Source organism: Malus sylvestris, chromosome 11 (genome assembly GCF_916048215.2).
Source record: "Malus sylvestris chromosome 11, drMalSylv7.2, whole genome shotgun sequence".
Lineage (NCBI taxonomy): Eukaryota > Viridiplantae > Streptophyta > Magnoliopsida > Rosales > Rosaceae > Malus > Malus sylvestris.
In genome coordinates this window covers 4415840-4433295 of record NC_062270.1, presented here as the reverse complement: position 1 = coordinate 4433295, position 17456 = coordinate 4415840, and the positions used below count along the sequence as shown (strand labels likewise).

At 40.5% G+C, this 17456-nt stretch overlaps 1 long non-coding RNA gene and 1 pseudogene across 1 annotated transcript; one reads left to right on the top strand and one right to left on the bottom strand.

Moving 5' to 3' along the window:
• Positions 1-129: 129 nt before the first annotated feature.
• On the bottom strand, positions 130-10330 carry LOC126589306 (B3 domain-containing transcription repressor VAL1-like; annotated as a pseudogene).
• LOC126590789 (uncharacterized) lies at positions 2780-7552 on the top strand. The gene is made up of 2 exons (XR_007612157.1): positions 2780-2885; positions 7451-7552. It is a non-coding gene; the product is annotated as an uncharacterized LOC126590789 (long non-coding RNA).
• Positions 10331-17456: the final 7126 nt, after the last annotated feature.

Genomic DNA, 17456 nt, shown 5'->3' with positions numbered 1-17456 from the left:
AACTATGGAAATCGCAGAAGAAAAGAGAAGAAGAGAGAACGAGACAGAAAAGTGACTTGCAAAAGAAGTTGTTGTATTAACTGAACAAAAACTAAACAATTACACCCTTATCCAGCCTTATATAGCAGCTGTCCAAACTTAATGACTAAGTAATCTAATATCCTTCATTTAGCTGATGTGTATAGATACATAAGAAAAGACTCAAATACCCCATACATTGTTAATACTCATAAGTTCCCAACAAATCATTTAGATCTGAGTTGCATGTAAACGAAACACCGAAGAACAAAAGGAAACTTTTAAATCGAGTTGTAATTGTACCCGACATTAACAGTTAATAGGTGATGGAAACGAAACACCGAAGAATAAAAGAAGACTCGTAAAGATGTATAGCACTGCCCTCTATAAATAAAGCCAAATAAGGATATATTTCCGACAAAAAAGAAGGGCCACGGCCGGATTGTTTCAGTCCTCATTACCTCTACCCTCCAAGTCCCACGCCGCTGCTACGGATGAAAGGCTGCCTTCATTACACAAGAGTTTATCAGTCTCCACAGTATCTTGTGAATGTAAAGAAGAACCAAGACTCTGTGGCTCGCACATTCTGTTTGTTAGGCCACTTTCCTTCGTGCTGTTCGTTACTGGTTGTTGAGCAACAGCGTCAGCAAGTCTCAACAAGGTCAATCCTGAAACCTGCACATAATTGTGTTTGGGCTCACAATTCAGATCAATTTGTCCAGCGCATGAACTTTCTGCCACGTCAGCTTGAATTCTCTTCTCGCAGCTGCTTCCATTCTCCGATGAGTGATTCATATGCAACTCAATCTCTGTTGACATGCCATTCATTTCTGATTCGTCCTTGTGGTCATTATTATCCCTGTGGGCATTCTCCATTTCACGTTCTGATTTGCGTTTCCTCTTGTTCATCATCAGGGTTTTGAAGCGCCGTTTTACTGTCATGCACACGTTGCATGTACATGTTGACTTGTGCTTGCCCTTCCCGCTTGGGGGTTGAATACATTCTATGCAAGTGCAACCTGGGCGATGACAGGGAGGTCTGGTTGTGGGTCCAACTGATCGTTCATCAGCGTAATCCACACTATCTCCCAGAATGGTGGCACTAGCACTAGCCAGGGCATCCAAGCCAGAAGGTTCGTGTTCCTGGGCTTCATTATGGTTCACTATGATTCTTCGCTTCTTTTAATCTGAGTGAAAAACAGAACAACAAAAATTTATCAATGCCTAATTTGACGGATGTGGTTGGGAACGATACATGCATGCGTGTTTGATAAATGTATTATATAAAAGAGAAGGGACACAAAGGTTCAAATTATACCTTTGCTTGGTCTTAGATTATCCAATTCCTTTTGGCTCACCTCCTCTGGTGCAGAACATGAGCACCTGCAAAGATAAAAATAAACACATCAATCTTGCATCTTAGTGATCTTATATTCTCATGGACAAAGATTAAAGATTTAAGTTGCACCTGTTTACATCCCAAGAATTTTCAGAGCACGTCCACTTTGGAGGAAGAAGAACGTCGACAGGCAACCTCCGCCACTTGGAGCAATCGTCAATCCGAGCCCATTGTTCCTGTCTCCTGGATATAAGTTCCAGATTTCACAATGCAAGGATAAAGTTAGTCCTCAGTTTACAGTAGAGGGCCTACTTATCAGGCGCATGCTCATGTGCAAAATAGGTTCGATCACTACATTTTAATAGTGGTTTTTTTTCTCAAGAAACTTGAAGAAGCTCTTTCAGGTGGCTAGGTATAAATTAAATACAGCCCTCTTTCTTGATATGATAAAAGTAACATAACACATTATATCTCAGAAGTACTGACTCAGATTCGGCAATGAATAGAGATCTCTTCCCAAAAACTGGGGGCTCCTGGAAGAAATGAACAACATTGATCAGTCAACTCACCAAAGAACGCAATGGAGTTTGTAACTTTTAACGGATTGAATCTCAGAAGTACATCCTCACTTGTAAAGTGACTATGGTTCTCATTATTATGCAAACTCGTATCCCCATCAGCCAAATGCAAATGTCCTGATAGAGCATTTAGGTAAGGGTCTTTGCTTCCTGTACTCGTTTGATAAATACTAGAGTGACCACTTCCTGTTACCAGATTCTCAACAACGCTAGGACAGGAAGTTTCCCCAGGAGTTCCATTGGGAAGGAAAGATGATTGGGATTCCTAATTATTTAACATTTGCATAGAAATGTCGGATTCCATCAGAACAAAAGAACAAAAACACAGTATGAAAGTAAGAGGCTGAAGAATTTCAAGAAATATGAAATTATGACACTTGACCTGCACATCTAAACATCTTGATGCCTTACGAAACCCAATTACAAGTCTGCCTCCGGGATCTATCCGACTGAATGTCACTGCAACAAAAAGAATCACATCCAAATCTAGACTTCAGCTGGGAGGTCTTTTTCTATGGTGAAAGGAATGAGAAAGCTAATGAAATAACTGGAAAGATGAAAATATGTGGACTTTTTATCTTAATCCTCTAAGCCAGAATATAGTTAAGCATACCAGTATCACCAGCTTCAAGCTGCATAGACTGTATGCAAGGCGTTACTCCTTCTAAAACATACATCCTGCTATTATTATTTGGCCAAAATCTGAACTGAAACGTCCATTCATTATCCTTGACATCTTGAATCCTTATAGGAAGGCCTTCTGATTGAGAAATAGGAGGAAAGTATGCCTGCATTCACTTCCAGTTCATACAAATGTGGCAAAGGGGAATGTTGGAAGAATGCATGCAAGTCATTCTTTGTGTAAAATGCATGCATGAAATAAACATGTTGGATGACTAGTGAAGTTAGGCTAGTCAACATTCTTTGTGTAAATTAGGCAAGTTAGGCAAGTTAGGCTTATGTCTACTTTCTTTTCCTATATATATGTTTCATTTGTAATTGTTTCTTCATGAAATACACATCAAAAATTCTACATGGTATCAGAGCAGGTTCATTTATAACCTGTCTCTGCCATTCTTGCTGCTGCAATTTTTTCTTTCTTTCAAAGTCTAAGTCATGACTGAAGAAAGTTCTGTGAACCATGATGAGGAAACCCGGCACAATCTCTCTCCAAACTTCTCAGACGTTGAGGTTAACACCAATCAACGTTTGTGTTCAGTTCTCTTGAACGAGTTCAATTATCTTCCTTGGTCCCGAGCTGTTTCACTAGCTCTCGGAGGCAAAGGGAAGTTAGGGTTTGTAAATGGAAGCGTGGAAGCTCCAGACAGTTCTTCCTCTACATACAATGCATGGCTCTGCAAAGATCAACTTGTCATGTCCTTGCTGCTCAACACCATGGAGAAACATGTTGCTGAAATTTTTAGCTACTCCAATTCCGCACATGATCTTTGGAAAGCTTTGCAGGATATGTATGGAAATCAAAACAACTATGCACGGGTCTTCCAATTAAAGAAGGACATTGCCAGTGCTCAACAAGAAGGGAAAGCATTTGTTCAACACCTTGGGAGCCTCAAAGCCATGTGGAATGAGTTGGATGTATATCTCCCTCATACCACAGATCCTACCATTCTCCTAAAACGAGCTGAGGAAGACAAAATTTATCAGCTGTTAGGGAGTTTGAGCTCTGAGTACGAGGACCTAAGGAGTCACATCTTGATGAGTCAAGACCTGCCTACCTTCAACAATGTTTGTGCAACTATCCAACGAGAAGAAGCAAGGAAGAAGGTTATGAATGTTGATCACAATCCTAGATTAACGGAGACTCGGGCATATGCATCAAAGTACAAGAACTCTGAAGCCAAGGTATACAAAGGAAGAAACACACATCTAAAATGCAAATATTGCAAATTCATTGATCAATGACAATGGATTGGCAGTGAACTCCATGGATCCTTGTGAGATAGTAGGAGCGTGAGCATTAGCAAGTTGTGCCTTGAAATGAGGTTGAAATTGTTGTGAGGACCTTGGTATCATCCTTCCATCTTTGCTGAACTTAGGCTTGAGTTCAGGATGAAGTTCCCAACACTTGTCTTCCTCATGACCAACACCATTGCAATGAAGAGGGTAGTCACACAGCTATGTTGGGACAATTTGCCGGATTTCTTGCTGGAAATGAGAAAGTTCCAAAGGGAGAAGCATCAGGTATACTCAAAGCCTTTACTACTGCCCTATTAACTAGTACTGAAATTGATTGTTGGATAATTGATTCAGGCGCCACATATCATATGACAAACAAAATTACAAATTTACATCATTTTAAAAAAATTTCAAGCCCCTCACATGTGTCTGTTGCAAATGGAAAAAATGTCTTAGTTTTGGGAAAAGGAGAAATAAACTTACTCTCTCAAAAAACACCTTCCACTGCCCTCTATGTACCAACCTTTCCCTTCCAACTTTTTTCAATTGGAAAGATCACCAACACCCTAAACTGCCGTGCTATTTTCTCACCAAATAAAGTAATGTTTCAGGATGTTCTCACCATGAAGATGATTGGTGAAGGGGTCTTCATAAATGGACTTTACTACCTGTGCAAGAATGCATGTTTCACTCAGGCTCTTCAAGCTCAATCGAAGTCCATAGATGAAAACCAACTTTGGCATAGGAGATTAGCTCACCCCTCTGAACTTGTCTTGTCGAAACTGTTTCCAAATTTTTGTAACCCCTATCCTACTTGTGATACTTGTCAATTTTCTAAGTTTACTAGGCTACCTTTTGGTAATTCAATGTCTAGGACAAGTAAACCTTTTGAAATGGTACACACCGATGTATGGGGACCTGCAACTGAATCAATGGAAGATTTTAAATATTTTGTTCTATTTGTTGATGATTTCTCTCGAACAAGTTTTCTATATCTTATGAAATCAAAAAGTGAAGTCCCTACCATTTTCAAAGACTTTCACATGCATGTTAAAACGCAATTTCAATCAAACATTAAGGTTTTAAGGTCAGATAATGGCACTGAATTTCTATCCAACAACATGCTTCAATACATAAGTTCTCAGGGTATCATACATCAAACCAGCTATGTGGGGACTCCCCAACAAAATGGAGTAGCCAAGAGGAAAAACAGAGATCTCTTGGAAAAAACTCGTGCTCTCATGATTCACATGCACGTTCCAAAGAAATTTTGGTCGTTTGCCATCCTTACTGCCACTTATCTCATCAATCGACTTCCAAGTCGTGTGCTAGGGTTTAAATCTCCCTATGAAGTTCTCAAGGGGAGGAAAATAGATTTGACACATCTCAAGGTGTTTGGTTGTGTGTGTTTTGTTCACATCCAAACCTTGAACCGTGACAAACTAGATGCCAGGGCAACCAAGTGTGTGTTTATGGGATACTCGACCACTCAAAAGGGATACAAGTGCTTCAATCCAGTCACTAAGAAGTGCACAGTTTCAAGAGATGTGAAGTTCGAAGAAGACTATCCCTATTTTACAAGTCAGGGGGAGGATTTAGTTGACATGTTCTCACTCCCTCAAAACTTTAATTATCCGATGTTGGAAAAGAGATCAGTCATTGTAAGTCCAGATTGTGAAGAAGTTCAAACTGACCAAATTACTGCCAGTGAGAGTGAAGACGAGCCCTACTCTGATCCTTCTCCGCCCTCTACAGAGTCTCAGGTGATTAAAAGAAATCCTCCTCGAATCAGAAAACCTCCAGCTAGGTTGCAGGACTATGTTACATATGCCTCACGACATCCAATCAATGAATGTATCAGCTTTAGTAAGTTCTCAACATCTCATGCTGCATTTCTCAGTGAAATTGATAAGCACTATAAACCAAGAAGCTTTCAAGAAGCTTCTCTTCTCCCACAATGGAACCAAGCCATGAAAGAAGAGATTCGTGCACTGGAAGAGAATTGCACCTGGAGCCTAGTTCAACTACCACCAGGAAAAAAGGCTGTTGGAAGTCGTTGGATTTACAAGACTAAATTCAAAGCTGATGGATCTATCGAGAGACATAAGGCTAGACTTGTTGCTCGAGGTTTCACCCAAACCTTTGGTGTAGATTATAAGGAAACATTCGCACCGGTGGCCAAGATGAACTCAGTCAGGGTTTTACTGTCAGTTGCAATCAATTGTGGATGGTCACTCTACCAAATGGACGTGAAGAATGCTTTCCTTCACGGCGAGCTGCAGGAAGAAGTGTATATGCAACCTCCTCCAGGCTATGATGGTATTAAAGGCAACATGGTTTGTAAATTGCACAAGGCAATATACGGATTGAAACAATCACCAAGAGCTTGGTATGCCAAGCTCAGTTCTGTTCTGGAAAAGGCTGGATTCATGCGAAGTAATGCTGATTCTTCGTTATTTGTAAGAACTGGCACCAGGGGGAAGTTGGTGGTCCTCGTCTATGTTGATGATCTTATCATCACCGGAGATAATACCGTGGAGATTGAGGCACTAAAACTCTCACTACATCAAGCTTTCGCTATCAAAGATTTGGGGAGGTTAAAGTATTTTTTGGGGATCGAAATGGCAACATCTTCAAAAGGACTGTTTCTACATCAACGGAAATATGTATTGGACCTCCTTCAAGAAGCAAAATTGCTTGACTGCAAGCCTGCTATCACTCCCGTTGATTGTAAACTGAAGCTCAGCATAGATGGAGAAGCCATGCATGATGTAAGCTACTATCAACGATTAGTAGGCAAGCTCATATACCTCACTATCACTCGTCCAGATATCACATATGTAGTGAGCTTCGCTAGTCAGTTCATGCACTCTCCCACTGTTGATCACCTTAACCTTGTTAAGAGAATCCTTCGTTATCTTAAGGGTTCAATTGGGCAAGGAATTACAATGCATAACAATCAGTCCACTGTCATTAGTGGCTACACAGATGCAGACTGGGCAGGTAATGCAATTGATAGGAAATCAATCACAGGCTATTGTACATTTGTTGGTGGAAACCTTGTCACATGGAAGAGTAAGAAGCAACAGGTAATTGCTCGTTCCAGTGCAGAGGCTGAGTATCGAGCCATGGCAGCCACTGCGTGTGAACTCATTTGGCTTAAAGGGCTTCTTTCAGACTTAGGGTTTCCTAGTTCTACTCCTATGACGCTTATGTGTGATAATCAGGCAGCCATGCACATTGCTGCCAATCCTGTGTTCCATGAAAGAACCAAACATATTGAAGTGGATTGTCATTTCATCAGAGCTCAAGTTCAAACGCAAATCATCTGGACCATATTCACACGAAGCCATGATCAACTAGCAGATCTTTTTACAAAGGCACTAGCATCATCTCAGTTTCATCGGTTATTGGGCAAGCTTGGCTCAGTGAATCCCCTCGATCCAGCTTGAGGGGGAGTGTTGGAAGAATGCATGCAAGTCATTCTTTGTGTAAAATGCATGCATGAAATAAACATGTTGGATGACTAGTGAAGTTAGGCTAGTCAACATTCTTTGTGTAAATTAGGCAAGTTAGGCAAGTTAGGAAATTAGGCAAGTTAGGCAAGTTAGGCAAGTTAGGCTTATGTCTACTTTCTTTTCCTATATATATGTTTCATTTGTAATTGTTTCTTCATGAAATACACATCAAAAATTCTACAGGGAAAGAACACATACACAAACATGGGGAAATTGTAAGGAAAGGAAACGAAAAAAAAAAATTAACCCCACCTAAACTTCCCAAAACTAATAAATAACATAATCTTGAATTCATAAAATGCCTTCAAAGAAATTAACTTGTTAATTTTTACCTCAGCACATGCTTTTGGGAGAACCAGACGACCAATTCGACCTGCATCGCTGGCACTCAGTACCTTCTCGAACAATGGCACAATAGTAGAATTCAAACTGAAAAGCATTTAAGGAAAATACTACATTCATATTGACAGATAATCAAAAGCATATATATATATTAAGTAAGAAGTGTTCAGCACCAAATAGAAATATAAAAGCGATTAAGGATACTCTCCAGCTAATTTCTGCAGCTCTTGGTCAGTAATCCTTGGCCAGTATCGAGGAAGTAACTGACTCTTCCCTCGCCCTTCAGCAGGTGGCCTTGCAACACGCACATGATGAACAGGAGGGGGAGGTCTCAAGGGTGTGGGAAAAATAGGCCGAATTTTTTGCCCCTGTTGGAAGGAAGAAGACATCTTGCTCTGATCTCTTCTCTCCAAAATTCCCCCAGTAAAGGGTTGAGCAAAGTTGGGAGTTGCAGATGGGCCTCCCAAAGTCATACTCAAACACGGCTCAGAGGATGTCTTATTCATATCTTTGACCTCTATCATTATTCTACCATTGTCTGGTTTGGCAAATGTTAATGATCCAAAAGATGGCCTGGTGGTGATACTTGAAAATCCTGGGCCAACTTCCCCCCTTGGATAAGTAACTTCTTCTCGTTTGGTTTGCACAGGAGATACATTTATTTCACCTCTCTGAGATTGAGACGAAAGGTTGGATTCATTAGCCTCCATGACTTGGCACAATTGCAAAAGTTTTCCCTCATTAGCAGTATCACTTAATGCTCCATTCTGAGGAACAGTTGATTGCTGATCACCGGAATCACTTATTTTCAATCCAACAAACCCATTTAAAACATCACCGTCCTGTATCTGCACATAAGAAAATAAGAATCCGTGAAATTCCTATAGGTCATCTTTGTGTGTATGTGAGCAAGAGTGAGAGATGCAGACGGATACATTGTGACAGATAAAGACCAATTGCTTACATATACAATGATTACTGATAGAGGATATCTAAAAATACTATTGGGAACCTGTGAGCATTTCACAGTATGTCAACCATAATATTTTTCCATCTACTTGAATAGGTTTGCCGTTGAGCAAGTGAAAACAGATGAATCAATGTTATGAATATATGTAAGTACGAAATAAGATACATATATGTGTATATATAATCTATGTTCTAAAGGATGAAGTTAACTATCAACCATGGAAGCAGATGGGAGAGTTTAATGCAAACAAATGATACGGTGGAGATAAAGATAGTGACTTATAAGGGGTATATTATAACCAAAAACCGAAGTTGTTCATACCATGTGAGGTTGAGAAGCACAGCCAATGCACCCTATACCTCCAAAATCCAGGTACTCATACAATGTCTTTGAGACTATGCATCCACAGTGGAGAGGCTGCACAAAATTGAATAATTTTCTAAAGTAAAGTCAGAGAGAGTAACGGAGTGGTGTGAAGAGAGCTTGAATACTATTTTTTTACATGACCAAACTGCAAGCTAACCTTGTGGCACAAATTGCAGTCCCTCCAACCAGTTTCCCCAGAATGGAATGTATTGCAGTAAACTGAATTCTCATACTCAACTCTGGAGTACACGCAATGCCATGACCAGCAACGGAAATATATTTAAACCAACAGGGGAAATATGTAAGTATTTACGAGTATACAAAAAAAAAGCCAACCCTAATGATATGGCATGTTTACAACATAAAGTCTCAGATATTAATGTGGGAGCAAACAAACAAATCAAAAGAGGATAATTCTTTCCACGATACTACATCTGATATCAAGTAGCTTCTGAAAGACTAATATCCAGTTCAAAAGAGAGTGAAGTCATCCGTTCCCGTTAAACTTTCAATCCGTGTAAAAACAATAAAATACAATTGCAAGTACTAAAAAAGGCAAAATATTGTAACATCTGAAACAACAGCAACTTATAGGAAAACATAAGCACTCCCACATTAAGATGAATATGGCTAAAGTTAGGTTCTACAAAGGTTAGCTGATATAATTTCGGCTCCAATTACTTGGGAATAAATAATTTCACAATTTATTTACCTCCACCTTTCCCAGACTCTGCGTAAAGCGGGAGCCTTGTGCACTGAGAACAAAAAAAAAATACATAAATTAGCCGGACCACAAGGATAGCAAAAACTCAGCACACTATCAAAGATACTCTAAGGCAATAAAAAAGTAGACAATTTTCTTTTTCTTGCAATTTCTCCTTTACATCAAATAAATTAAAAGCTACGAGCTTTTTAGTATTTCTATTAAGGATTTTAATTATAACCCGATTATATGTTGATCATCGACAATTCCGCTCATTCCTTCATGGCCGACGATAAAAATAGAAGCAGTTCGTGAACAATGCAACTAGTCCTAACCCACAATACACATAAAATCCCACGCCAAGAACCACTAATGCCCCCCGCGCCCCCGCCCGCCCCCCCCCCCCCCCCCCCCCCCCCCACACCCCAAACACCGTACCAACAACTGAACAGCTGAAAGATCCAAACTTTGGTAAGCAAAAATTAAAAAGAGGGAAAAAATTTACCCGCACTTGTAGCAGAGATGGGCAAATCCACCGGTACGCAAAGGCCAACCTTTCTTCTGTTGTGTTTGGCTCATACATTTGTGAGTAATTATGAGTCATGGGTTAACAATAATGAAGTGACATGTGTTTGCTTTCGGTGGAAATCACATGATGTGGGTTGCATGAAAGTTACAGACAAAGTAAAAGCAAAAGTTTGGTGGACATCATCATGAGTAAAGACATAATGATGATGCTTGCTTTTACTTTAATGATGATGTTTGTGGAAAAATGGAAAGTTGATTCTTTTTTCTTTTGCTATTTATTTGCTAAGAACCGAAGAGGAGAGAGGTAGCGAGAAGCACCCAAGGTGGTGAGAGCATTCAGCTCTCCCATGGGAAAGCATGGGCACGGGTGAGAGAAAATCAAGAGAGCTAGAGTGAAAAGTATTCTAGTGAAAGAACTCTTAGGGTAGAGTGAGGCTCTTGGGAAAATTCTATGAGTGGGTGTGCAAGGGATTTTGAATTGGGTTATGTTGATTTAACTCATGTGTACTTGTACTGTTATTCTCATAGTGAAGAGCAATATCTCTCCGGGGACGTAGGCAGGATTTTTGCCGAACCTCGTAAATTTCTCGGTGTCTTTATTTCTTGTATTTTATTATGTTCAACTGAGTGTGATTTGGTGAGGTTGTAATCTGAATCTCGTTTCCGCACTGATAAACGGGCCAATGCACAACAATTGGTATCAGAGCATCGTTGGAGGCTTTGGTTCGTTGGAGGTTTAGATTTGTTGTTCACCATGAATTTTTCAGTTGAGCAGTTTAATGGGAGAGGCGGTTTTACTCTTGGTAAAGGAGAGTAATGGAAGCCTGAAGAAATTGAAGCTATGTTCAGGGATGCTTAGATCAACTGCGAAAGTTGATGTTGAGGAAGAAGACAAAGGCCTCTTTCTTCTTACCTCACTTTCAGATTCGTACGAGAACCTTGTGAAACTTGATTGCATGGAAAGATACAGTAAGTTTGGAGCAGGTGCAAGCTTCTTTGGTGTGGAATGATACACAAAGGAAGATGACCATGAATGATGGTGGGCACAAGACTGCTTTAGTTGTTCAAGGTTGGAATCGTGAAAGAAAATTGGAAAGAGGATCTGAGAGAGACAACAGGTTCAGATCCGGTTCCGGAGGCAAGGGTCCACAGTGCTACGAGTGCAAGGCCGGGTTGTAGCAAGTTTGTGGCGGAAGACTTTGAGTATGTCCTCTAGGTACTCGAAGCAACCCTTCTCCTAGTGATGTTTAGTCTCTCAAGTGTTGCAGGGGTTTTGCAGCAGGTGGAGCTATAGGATTCACAGGTGATCAGATGGTCCTGAGGTAGGAGGAAGTGTGGGAATTTTGTCTGGCTCGATGGGTTGTTGCTGGAAACGGGTGCGCTGACGAGTTTCCAGGTTGCAGACAATGAAGATGAGGAAAACCTGCTGGAGGAGACGATGATGTGTCGAGATCCTGTCTGAAGCTAAATTGTGATTTTTAGCTTGCAGCAGCTGCACATGCATTGGCAGTGACTGAATCGGAACAGGACCAATGAGGTGGATTCAGAGTGTGCATGTTGGTACGTAAGGCCAATGGACTTTGGTGATGGGTGCAAGGATTTTTGCATGGTGTATTCGCCAAGGTGGAGATTGTTGTGTTTGGCTCATACATTTGTGAGTAATTATGAGTCATGTGTTAACAATAATGAAGTGATCTGTGTTTGCTTTCGGTGGAAATCACATGGTGTGGGTTGCATGAAAGTTGCAGACAAAGTAAAAGCAAAAGTTTGGTAGACATCATCATGAGTAAAGACATAATGATGATGCTTGCTTTTACTTTAATGAGGATGTTTGTGGAAAAAGGGAAAGTTGATTCTTTTTTCTTTTGCTATTTATTTGCTAAGAACCGAAGAGGAGAGAGGTAGCGAGAAGCACCCAAGGTGGTGAGAGCATTCGGCTCTCCCATGGGAAAACATGGGCACGGGTGAGAGAAAATCAAGAGAGTTAGAGTGAAAAGTATTCTAGTGAAAGAACTGTTGGGATAAAGTGAGGCTCTTGGGAAAATTCTATAAGTGGGTGTGCAAGGGATTTGGGATTGGGTTATGTTGATTTAACTTATGTGTACTTGTACTGTTATTCTCATAGTGAAGAGCAATATCTCTCCGGAGACGTAGGCAGGATTTTTGCCGAACCTCGTAAATTTCTCGGTGTCTTTATTTCTTGTATTTTATTATGTTCAACTGAGTGTGATTTGGTGAGGTTGTAATATGAATCTCGTTTCTGCACTGATAAACGGGCCAAGGCACAACATCTTCCATTCGTGCGTATTGGCCATCCTACACGAAGGATTCATGCAAATCTTGGACTCCATCGCCCCAAAATCAAGCTCTACAAACCCTTAAATCAAACAAAACAGAGCAATCAAACCCAAATTCCTAAAGCTCTTTTTATCAAAAGCTAGAAATTTAAACAAAAACCCCAGCATTAAACACAACATACACAACATTTGAGATTTGGGCAATTATTAAACAAATACGTAATTAAAAAATTAGCAAAGAACAAACCTTGTTTTACCCAAATCTCGAAAACGACTAGTCATTCAAGAACAGAGTTGAAACCCACTCTGGAAACCAACCAGCCACAGCGGAGGCTGCGGCGGCGAGCTCGATACAGTGAGCTGATGAAGAAGAAACGAGTCAAAACTCAGTCAGCCGGGTTTTACCGTTCCTGAACGTAATTAGTGGGGAATGGGGTTTTTAGGGGTCTGTGTGGGTAAGACGAGGAGAGAAAACGTGCATTTAGAGAGAGAGAGGGAGGGAGGAGGGAGGGAGGGAGGGAGAGAGAGAGAGAGTGCATGCAAAGCAACAGATGCATAAAATGCATGCACGACACTTTAAGACACGCCGCTTAACACAAGTCGTTGGTTATACCCCAATGCCAATAGTAATTTCTTAGTTTTGATTCCGAAGGTGGAAGACGCTATTTCCATGACTCATTTTAGACCTATTGCTTTGGCAAACTTTCTCTTTAAGATTATTCCCAAAAAAAATTTGGCAGTTCGTCTTTCTCATGTTGTTCAACGCATTATTTCTCCGCATCAAGCTGCTTTCATACCTGGCCGACGTATCACAGATTGTATTGGCCTTGTTTCAGAATGTTTCAATGTGCTTGACAAAAAAACTCGTGGTGGCAATATGGGAATCAAAGTTGATATAGCTAAGGCTTTTGATACTTTAGATTGGTCATTTCTATTGCGGGTGCTTACTAACTTTGGGTTCTCCACTTGTTTTATAGACTGGGTTTCTACTATCTGAAGATCTGCTAAATTGTCCACCCTAATTAATGGTTCCCCGCATGGTTTTTTCTCTTGTTCCCGAGGAGTGCGCCAAGGGGATCCTCTCTCTCCGTTACTTTTCTGTCTAGCTGATGAGGCTTTATCAAGGGGCCTGAGTCGTCTTCAACTTGATGGGCTTACTAAGCCAACTTTTGCTCCAAGAGGATGTATCTCTCCTTCTCACGTTCTCTATGCTGATGACTTATTCATTTTCTGTAGAAGTGATGGTGTCACTCTGCGTAATTTGCAAGGTTTCTTCGATAGATATAGTAGAGCCTCTGGTCAATTTATCAATAAGGCAAAAAGTACTTTCTACTTGGGCTCTACCTCAAGGCATCGCAAAGCTGTAGTTGAGAGTTACTTGGGTTTCAAAGAAGGCAAAGCACCTTTTGTCTACTTAGGAGTCCCAATCTTCTGTGGCAAGCCTAAAATGAGTCATCTTCAAGCCTTGGCAGATAAAGCTAAAGCTAAGTTAACTGGTTGGAAGGGGAAACTTTTATCTATGGCAGGAAGAGTTCAACTCACTCAATCAGTTTTTCAAAGTATGCTCTTGCATAGCTTTTCTGTTTATAAGTGGCCTTCTTCCTTGCTAAGGCCTCTTTCAAGATGTGCTCGCAATTTTATATGGTCTGGTGACGTAACCTCCAAGAAGTCTGTTACCATTTCTTGGAGTCAGATATGTGCTCCGAAGAATGAAGGGGGTTTGGGCTTGCGTGATCTTGGCTCTCTTAACACTACTGCTCTCTTAAAGCTTGGATGGCTTATTATTACTACTGATTACCCTTGGAGTATTTATCTTCGGGAACGTTTCAAGCTACATGGTCGCCTATATTCTTGTAGTTATAAGCGATCTTCTATATGGCCTGGTATCAAATCCATTCTTCATATCTTGTTTCAGAATTGTCGTTGGGTGATTGGAAATGGTTCTACTACTTCCCTTTGGGTTGATAAATGGCTGGATAAGCCTATTGTGGACGTCGTTGGTGCAACAGAGATTGCTTCTTCTTTATCTCGTACTAAGGTCTCAAATATTATTCGTATGGGAAAATGGGTTATTCCTTCTATTTTTTGTTCTACTTTCCCAAACCTAACTAAAGATATTTTAGAAATGCCTCTTCCAATTGATGAGGATAAGGACGTTTTAATTTGGGAAGTTTCTACTTCTGGTGTTTTTTCGTTCTCCGATGGCTATGAAATTGTTCGTCATCGGTTTCCTGTTAAGAGTTGGGCTTACATTATTTGGCGTCCTTTCATCCCACCTCGTTACTCTATTTTAGTTTGGAAGATTCTATTCAACAAGCTCCCAACGGAGGATCAACTTCAGCGCCGAGGCATCCCGCTGGCTCCAATATGCCAACTATGTCACAAGAATTCTGAATCTATTGACCACTTATTTTCTAGCTGTGAATTTGCACAATGTGCTTGGCGTTGGCTAGCTACCCAATTTGGCACTATTATTCCACCTACGGGCTCCCTCTCTGATCTATGGCTTGTTTTTCTGTCAAAGCGGTTTTCTCCACATCTTCGCAATGTCTGGCTAGCTTCAGGGTTTTTCTTACTAATGGCTATTTGGAAGATGTGTAATAAAGTGAAGTTTGAAGGCAAACATCCCTCCTTCTCACGTCTTTGCCGCTCCACCTCGGCCTGGATTAGGCAAGTTGGAGCTCTCACCCCTGGCCATGTACGAGGCATTTTGGATAGGCAACTTTTAGTCTCTCTCGGAATATCGCCTAACTCCTGTAAAGCTCCTTCTATTGTCCATGTTCTTTGGCATCCCCCTCATTTTTCTTGGGTTAAAGTGAATACTGATGGCCTTGCTAAAGGTAATCCGGGTCCTGCGGCATGTGGCGGGGTTTTTCGTGACTCTGCAGGTTATTTTCTTGGTGGTTTCTCCCTAAGCTTGGGTCATCGTACTTCTTTCTATGCGAAGCTCCATGCTGTCATCCTTGCTGTCGAATTGGCCCACGCGCGGGGCTGGAAAAATTTATGGCTCGAAAGCAACTATTCTAGTGTAATATCATGTTTTGCTTCTGGATCTTTCTCTCCCCCTTGGTCATTCCAGACACGCTGGAACAATTGTACTCTCCATTTGCAGAACATGGTTTTTCGTTGCTCTCATATTTTTCGAGAAGGGAATGTTGTTGCTGACAAACTAGCCAATTTAGGGCTTCTATCATCTTCTCTTGTTTGGCATTCCACTCCCCCTATAGAGATCCTTCCTCCTCTGCACTCAGATTTCTTGGGCATGCCAACCTACAGGTTTGTCTCCTCTTCTTGATGTGTTTTCTCCTTTCTTTTCCTAACCTTTTTGGATTTCCTTTTGTTTTGCAGCTTGTCTTGCAGGTTATTACATTTTAGGTTTATTGAGGGGTTTGGGCTTATGTCCGCCCAGTCTTTTCCTTGTATTTTCTTTTCCAAGAGGGGTACGGTCTATGTCCCCCCCTCTTTTGTACTTCCTTTCTCAAAAGGGGTAAGGTGCATGTCCCCCCCTTTTTTGTATTTCTTTTCTCTTGTTCTATGAGGGGTTAGGTTTATGTCCCCCCTGTCTAGGTGTATCTTCTTTTTTCTTATCAATAAATTTCCCTCGTACCGCCGAGGTTCTCAAAAAAAAAAAAAAAAAAAAAAAACAAGTCGTCTCCTTTTGTACTCCATGTATAGAAATTTGTATTTAGAGAGAGAAAGGGAGGAGTGAGAGCATTCCTATTAGAGCAAATCCACCCCTAAGGACTTTGCGCCAGCACCCAGCGCATTTATCCACTTAAGTGAACAGTAATATACTGGAGTGAACAGTAATAGGCCAATGCATCTCCATCCCTAAAAAAATGCGCTGGCACCTAGCGCATTTATTTTGTGTATGTTTTTTTTAAGTTTATTTCGGATAAGATTTTTAACCAATTTCAGATAAAATTTCAAATAAACTTAAAAAAAACACACTAAAATAAAATTACATAAACTCAAAAAAAAACACACTAAAATAAAATCACATAAACTCATCAAATAAACTATAAAAAAAACACACTAAAATGAAATTACATAAACTCATCAAATACACTTTATTCTTCAACCACAAGCTTTTTGGTATTTTTTTTCACACAAAAAGTATATGAAAGTTTTGGTAGAAAGTGTAGAAAATATTGAAATGTGGTGTAAGGTGGAAGATAAGAGTTAGGTATTTATAGAATTTTTTTTTTAATTTTCTGTATTTTTTAATATTTTTCTGTATTTTTTAATAAATTTTAATTTAGTTAATTAACGTGGACCGTTGATCTGTGATCGGACGGTCTATTTTAAAAGTAAAATTTAAATTTTTTTTACCGTTGGAAATCTAACGGTCTAGAAAAACTAGCTGTTGGAAATCCAATGGCTATGAGCGTGTCGCGTCACTCATGGAATCTGGCGCACAAGTGGGCTGACAGCCCTCTGCATTCTTGTCGGCTACTCGCCTTGGGCGCGAGTGTTGTACACGCGCCAGCCAAATAAGGCGGCTCTTGGGTCAGTCAAAATTGGGCTGGTCTGTTGCCTGGCATGGGCTGGGTGCCAAGCAACTTTGTGGGCTGGAGCAATTTGACTGAGGGCCAGGTTATTTTTTGTGCTGGGGGCTGGGCAAAGCAAGCCCCGATGGACTTGCTCTTAGGACAGTGATGTGATACTATAACCCGACGGTTTCGTTATGGGCTTTTTGGGTTTGGGTGAGCTCACACCTGCCAATTGGATTTCTTGGTTTTTTTTTTTTTTTGACCAAGAAAAAGGAAAGACTATTATCTGCCTATATGAATAGGCTTTTCAAAAAAATTATATTTTTGGTCTTTGTGTTTTACTTTTATTTTCAATTTTAGTGCTCGACTATGTAAGTGTCCGTAATT